Here is a 5,742-nt window from a genome sequence, read left to right as displayed (position 1 = left end):
CCATATTACAGATGATCTAAACAAGGTTTTGCTCTCGGGTACAGTACGTAACATGCCTCTGGAAACTGAGGAACAAGCATGGAGCAATGCTCACATAAACACACTAGAAAATCCTCGTTAAAAATAACAATAGAAATTACAAATAGAAAATTCAGTGCTCATTTTTCAGGAATGTTAGAAATATAATTGGGTTTAAGTTAGAGATAAGGAGATAGAGATATAATTAGTTTAAACCATATGTAACTTGTCTTGTACTTCAAGTCTCTACCCCTCTTATACTCCTATATATACCCTACACAAGGGTCAGATCAATACAACAAATAATTCTAGGGTTTCATATTTTCCACATGGTATTAGAGCGGTTTGTCCAACGACGCCGATCCTAGGACCTTCCATCACCTCCGCAGCTCGCCGCCTCCGGGGAGATTAATCTTCTCTCCCTGGGGGCGGGGCACCCGATCATCAAAGATGAGATCGGTTCTATAGATTAGATCGATTCATAGGTTAGATTACACAAATTTTGAATTTCCAGTAGATTAGTTTCCTGTAGCCACCACCAATAAATCCCTCAACCCTCAAATTTGGTGAGAAAGTTGTGTAGAAATCCTCGTCCAGATCACTTTCAGGCCGCATGCGCGGCTTATACGGCCGCGACTCAAGGCGGCGCTGTCTCGGCACCTACAGAGACGGCTATGGCGAGCTTGTCATGGAGGTGGATGCACACACGCGCAGTGCTCCATCAACAGATGCGCACGCATGTGATTCATGCACTTGGCCATGTGCATGCGCAGCCTCCCAGGACGTGGGACACGAAGCAACCAGCAGCCTGAGGTACGTACATGCACTCAGATGAAGCTTCAGTCTCGTCTACACGTACGCGTCTACGGACGAGTACCGGCGCCTTCGATCGATCGGATCTACATCGACTTCTGTTTCGGGACTACGCCAACAACGATCTGCACCGCGATGGCAAACTGCATCGAGCGATTGAACCATCTGCGTCAAGCCCACAAATTACGATCTGCATCGACTACACTGCATGCGCACGGACGCGATCTCCACCAGGCCGACTTGATCGACCTCCTGCGCGCCAACAAGCCGAACTACACCAAGCCGAACACATCTACACCGAGCCGGCCTGCTGCAATTGCATCGACATCTGCACCACCGATCGACACCTCTGCATCGACCCTGTGCCACTTCATCGACCTGTACGACTAGCCCGTCCGCGAGCCAACATACTTCATCGACCACACCTACGAGAAGCTACCTCAATATGCACTGTTCCCACGCCAGGCCGGTGTGAAACGAGATGCAATTCTTCATCGACTTCTTCAGCACGACACGACATCGACACCCCGTTGTCACGAGGGACGCCTCCAAACGACGCATCATTGTCGACATGTCGTTGCACCACCGATACTTCATCGCCATGGTCTTCATCAACTTCATCATCGACACACCGCCACCGCCTCGTCCACAAGATGGACAACTAGCGTCCTCTGACAGATTTTTCTGCAAGATGCGACCACGACGACGGCATCGACCGCGTCATCCACGACAACACGACTGCATCGACACGGCGTCACTACAGTGACGACCCTACACGGCCACACGGTTCTGGCAAAACTGATGTGTGCTCGATGGGCTTCCTCCGGTCTTGGCAAAACCGGCGGACTCATCGTCGACGGGACCCTCTGACATCCGCAAGGTGTATCGTCCACGTCTGCAGCCCCATCATAGCGCTTTTTTTTGCGCCTCCGGCTTTGTGCGGCTTCATCATCTGCGATGACCACACCATCGACCACGGCTACGTCACCCTGACCGGCTACCTCGACATCGACCACATGGCTACGTCTACAGCAACTCATCGGCAGCAACTCCAGTCAACAGCGTCCGCGTCGTCACTAGCGTCCACGCCACTTCCGCTGTGACTGCGGGAGGGAATAGAGGAGAAGGCATGAAGGCACCAGAAGGGGACGCAGTCACCGCCCTAGGTGCCAACCCATCAAAGACGCAGCTGATGATGGCGCAGCGAAGAAGACGACGAAAGCGCAAGACTTCAAATCCAGTCGTACTCGTCCGCTTCACTCCCGCTACGACTGAGGGGGAATGTTAGAAATATAATTGGGTTTAAGTTAGAGATAAGGAGATAGAGATATAATTAGTTTAAACCACATGTAACTTATCTTGTACTCCAAGTCTCTACCCCTCTTATACTCCTATATATACCCTACACAAGGGTCAGATCAATACAACACATAATTTTAGGGTTTCATATTTTCCACAAGGAACACCCGAAGGCCTTGATTCCATACCCCCCCCCCCCCCCCCCCCCCCCCCCCTCTACTTCTCTGGAGCTGTTAGACCTTGGAGAGCATTCACACTAACAAAATTACCAGCATTGATCAGCACCGCCGTCTCCAATATATGCAGCCTCTCATTGCCAGGTAGTGTACCAGGAGCCAAACCGGCCATGCGGTCCTCGAAACCCAAACCATCCCTTTTCTCTGACTAAGGTGCGCCACTCACCAGTAAAGCTGTGAGACCACCAAACATGTGATCGAACGATTCTGCACTCGCATCGCCTATCCGTACAACCTCCATGGCTTTGAGGTATGGAGTCGAGTGCCTGCAGGTGAATGACAACTTAACTGAATTATCCTTCTGGTACTGAACAAGATGATTGGGAAGTATGTCCCTCGCGTCCTTGGTCCACCCGCTTCAATATATGCATAGCAGGGATCTCCTTGAGATGAAGTATATCCATGACCTGTCACATCAGAGTTCGTTTAGATCTCTCGTCCAGAAATACAGTTTTCGTTGCAGGAATATAAATCTCAACAGAAGTTACCATCAAAACATGGTTGCATAACATCCCAGTGTGCTCAAACTGGCCACATTCACATGTAAACTCTGTTTTTGTCTTCACTTATGTTCACCTGTACTGAACTCTGCTTCATTCCTCTCTTTTTGCTGCATTGTTGTGAACTGTGACATACTTCCTCATCTTCTCTACTTCTGTGACATTGTAGGCCGTCCCTTCAATTACTTCACAACCAAACTCTTCAAACATTGCCCTAGTGTATATTTTTACTTGCATGCCGCTCTATCGCCAAATTTGTTCTCCTCACAGCTCCGCCCTGGCAAACAAAAAGTTCAGGGTTTTTACAGTTAGTTAAACTGATAACCAAATAACTTGCATAGCCAGAACTTGAATGCACCTCCGTCAGGAACTAAACTGTAGAGCGAAACCAAAAAATAAATAAATTACTATCATCGTCCTCTTCTCTTCATAGCTTTTCTCGCGCTCGCGGTCAAACTGTAACCTATGTACTGCCTAACAAAAACATGCATCGGAGTTGCCGGTGGCATGTACGTCTTCAACATGTGATTAGCGCTTTCACTGTGTTGTGTGCTCGTTACCTTGGCGCAGAGAACACCCGTGAAATATGGTTTTGCTCAGTTTTTCCTGATTTCATATAACTGGGTGCTTCCTCAAATTGTACTTATCTAACAGCATGCCCCACAGCCGTTTCAAACTCATCATACATAGTGATGCGCATGGGTATTCAGGAACAATCAGGAAGTGAAGCAATGATGGGCTACAACAGGTTCAGTTTGACAGTTCATACATTCACTTTTGTAACGACCTCCAAATTAATCTTAATCATGTCTGAATATGTGCAGTCCAAACCAACGTGCACTAACAATGCAGAAGATACAGTCCAACAACGACAGGATTTGGCTTCATACCTTTTTCTCCACCCAGGGGCCTGTGGATAGAGTGATAGACTCTGCCCGACCTCGTCGGGGATGTATCCGGGCGACGGCGCACTCCAGCTTGTGCCGTATTAGTGCCGTCGTCGCCAACCTGCTGACCGCAGCCAGAACCAGCACTTGAGTTCTCAGGAACGGCAACTCCGGCACTGCTGTTCGCCAGCAAGACCAGAGAAACCGGATGTAGGTGCTCATGGCTGTCGGCCAACTCCTCTCGCAGTGGGAACCTGGCAAAGGATGGCCTTGCCGGCGACCAAGCCCCGGAAGTTAGCATGGAAACAAATGCTCAAATTAATTTGCAGATCTGAGGGCACTAACCTGTAAACAGGATCGAGAAGGAACACCATGCCGGCATCATCCATTTTTCACCGGCAACCGCCGGAACAGCACGAGCTCTGCCGCCGGAGATTTTTCTGGAACACTGGATTAAGGGCGAGCACCTGTGGAACAGAGGGGCGGCGAGGGTTCCAGAATGAACAGGCAGGGTGGGGTTTGCCATTCACGCGTCTGACGGATGGCTCGGCAGGCCCCTACCGTCCTGTACTAACACTCTGGTCCACGGACCAGAACGCACACGCGAATCCGCCGTCCCAACAGTTCGTTCTGGGCCTGCGTACGAACCACTGTTTCGTACTGTATTCCCCGGGACTCCCCATTATCTAAACTCTGCAACAGATGCGTCAGACCGTTTCTTTTCAGATCCCGAGCCACGAACGGAAGGCAAGGATATCGGGATCAGCTGGGCTCGTGCACCAAATCGCCCCTTCCGCTAGACGTAGCTAATTGTTGTGTTTTCTAATGATATTCAACAATACAAGATATTGATTTTAACTTTGCGTATACTATTGAGGAGCTTGTGATGTGTATATTTATATTATTCGAGACACCCATTGCACGTATAATTTTATTATTTCGATAACTATTTGATGGTAATCTAGATGTGCGTTGCATGTGCAAGCTTACTAGTTGAAGATAAATGCACCACTCATCTTTCTGGAGAGGACCGGTGACTGAAACCCGAACCGCCACTGGGCATGTACGTACTCCCCTTGGATCCCCAATTCTTGCAAGCTTCAACACTTCCCAAGACAACATACCCTCATAGTGGGGAGGGTAAAGAGCATTCAATGCAAAGCGACCTTTCGTTCCCTTGTTTCGCCGTGGCACATCCCCCCACCCCCCACACCCACAAGCACCGCCAGGCGAAGGGAAGACCAGAAAATGCCTTTCATTTTCCCCCCCTTTAGCGGCCCTAGCCGCCTTCCTTAACAAGCCCGCGAGCCTCATTTGTGCCGCCTTCCTCATAGAAGCCGCTGGGTTGACCCCGAAGGCCGAATCCAATGGTAGAGAAGGCTTCTTTGACAAAACTTTCAATCTATTCATCTTCAATCATGGCAATACAACGAGCACCAAAATAATAAAAATTACATCTAGATACGTAGACCACCTAGCGATGACTACAAGCACTGAAGCGAGCCGAAAGGCATGCCGTCGTCATCTCCCCTCCATAGCAGGAGCCAGGAAAAACTTGTTGTAGTAGACAGTCCGGAAATCGTCATGCTAAGGCCCCATAGGACCAGCACATCAGAACATCAACCGCCGCCGATGAAGAGTAGCGTAGATCGGAAGGATCCAACCTGAAGAAACACAAACATAGGCAAACTACGACCAGATCCGAGCAAATTCATCAAGGACAGATCTGCCGGAGACACATCTCCACATGCCCACCGACGATGCTAGACACACCACCGAAATGGGGCTAGGCGGGGAGAACCTTATCCCATCTTCAGGGAGCCGCCGTTGTCTCGTCTTTCTGAGTAGAACACAAACCCTAACAAAACTCGAAGAAACGTCTTAAAACGATGGTAGAGAAGGCTTTAAAAGAATTTTGCCATGAGAGACCTTCTCAAGTGATGCTACTACTGATTTACTTGTATCTTCAATTAATTGCTACCCGAGTGA

At 49.2% G+C, this 5,742-nt stretch overlaps 1 long non-coding RNA gene across 2 annotated transcripts; it reads right to left on the bottom strand.

The window, feature by feature from the left end:
- Positions 1–2,348: 2,348 nt before the first annotated feature.
- Positions 2,349–4,305, bottom strand: LOC123042872 (uncharacterized). 2 transcript variants are annotated; one of them, XR_006418918.1, is made up of 4 exons: positions 4,099–4,305; positions 3,757–4,022; positions 2,855–3,143; positions 2,349–2,773 (listed from the first exon to the last, which is right to left on the bottom strand). It is a non-coding gene; the product is annotated as an uncharacterized lncRNA (long non-coding RNA). The 2 variants fall into 2 exon arrangements; XR_006418916.1 differs by having other exon boundaries at positions 3,757–4,299.
- Positions 4,306–5,742: the final 1,437 nt, after the last annotated feature.

The sequence above is a fragment of the Triticum aestivum genome, chromosome 2B, assembly GCF_018294505.1.
Source record: "Triticum aestivum cultivar Chinese Spring chromosome 2B, IWGSC CS RefSeq v2.1, whole genome shotgun sequence".
In the NCBI taxonomy this organism is placed as follows: Eukaryota; Viridiplantae; Streptophyta; class Magnoliopsida; order Poales; family Poaceae; genus Triticum; species Triticum aestivum.
This window is presented reverse-complemented; position numbering and strand designations above follow the sequence as displayed.